Source organism: Alligator sinensis, unplaced genomic scaffold (genome assembly GCF_000455745.1).
Source record: "Alligator sinensis unplaced genomic scaffold, ASM45574v1 scaffold98_1, whole genome shotgun sequence".
NCBI lineage: Eukaryota > Metazoa > Chordata > Crocodylia > Alligatoridae > Alligator > Alligator sinensis.
Genome location: NW_005842058.1, coordinates 2,629,139 through 2,630,527, shown reverse-complemented (window position 1 = coordinate 2,630,527; position 1,389 = coordinate 2,629,139). Strand labels below are relative to the sequence as shown.

Below are 1,389 nucleotides of genomic sequence, written 5' to 3'. Positions count from 1 at the left end.
CATTGTGGTGATCACCAACAGCCATCTCCACGTTCCACTGTACTTCTTTCCGGCCAACTTGGCCTTCACAAACATCAGTGACTCTTCAATCACGGCAGCCAAGTTGTTGTGGGACCTTGCTTCTCACACCAGAACCATATCCTTCAACTGGTGCATCATCCAGATATTCTTATTTCATTTTAGTGAAGGTGCTGGCATCTTCCTCCTGGTGGTGATAGCAGTTGATCGGTATGTGGCCATTCATAAGCCACTGCATTACCTGACAATCATGAATCAGGATGTGTGCACAGGACTGGTGATAGGGTCATGGATGGGAGGATTTACTCACTCTATTGTTCAAACTGCACTGATCATCCAGCTTCCGTTCTGTGAACCCAATATCCTGGACAATTTCTACTGTGATGTCCCACAAGTCATCAAACTGGCCTGTGCTAATACTGACCTAGTTGAGCTGCTGATGGTCTCCAACAGTGGACTGCTCCTCCATGCATCTTTTTGATCTTGCTCATATCTTATAGTATCATCTTAGTCAAAATTAGGAAACGTCACAGGTGGACAGCACAAAGCTCTGTCTACCTGTGCTGCCCAGATCACAGTCATGAGCTTAATATTTATGCCAGGAATCTTCATCTATTACCGACCCTTCCACAAATTATTAGGAGACAAGATAGTTTCTGTCACCTACTCTCTCATCACTCCAATGTTGAACCCAATCATTTATACTCTAAGAAATGCCGAGATGAAAAATGCTATCTGGAGGTTAATGAGCAGAATATTGTTCTCCAGGAGAAAGTAATGAAATGGAAGCTTTAAGGAATAATGAGGAGCACGGTGTACATCTCAGCTTTCAAAAAAATGTGGACCATCTCTGAGAACAAATTGGATTTCATCTATGGACTGAACAAAAGACATGAGACCTGGTAAAACTCTTGTGAATAATAACTTTTAGTTAAGTACTACCTTATAACAAAAGATAAAAAGCACCTTGCTTGAAGTTCAATAGGCCACGCTACTCAACCCCTCCCATCCCCACCAAAGGACAGCCTGTAGCATGGCTGGAACCCCTCTCAGGCTGCTCACATGTGAAGTGTGTGTGCTGGTTCTCAGCCCTAGCAGGCAGGTGGCCCCAGCCAGCCAGGCTAGGAGGTCTCTAGGTTATGGCCGTCTGCTCTCTCCTTACCCACTCATTCAGTCTCCTTCCTTGCCAGCTTCTGCTTCCAATTCAGCCCCACACTCCTTTTCCTAATCTACTGCCCACTCCGACCCCACAGTGTACTTTGGCCCTCTGTATTGAATCATATGGCTTCATTATCTCAGTGCCAGAAGGACCTGGTGGGGCGGGGGGAATGAGAGCTCAAAAAAGACAAGCTCCCTGCTCAGTTGCAAAGT

At 45.6% G+C, this 1,389-nt stretch overlaps 1 pseudogene; it reads left to right on the top strand.

The window, feature by feature from the left end:
- Position 1: 1 nt before the first annotated feature.
- Positions 2-796, top strand: LOC102378052 (annotated as a pseudogene).
- Positions 797-1,389: the final 593 nt, after the last annotated feature.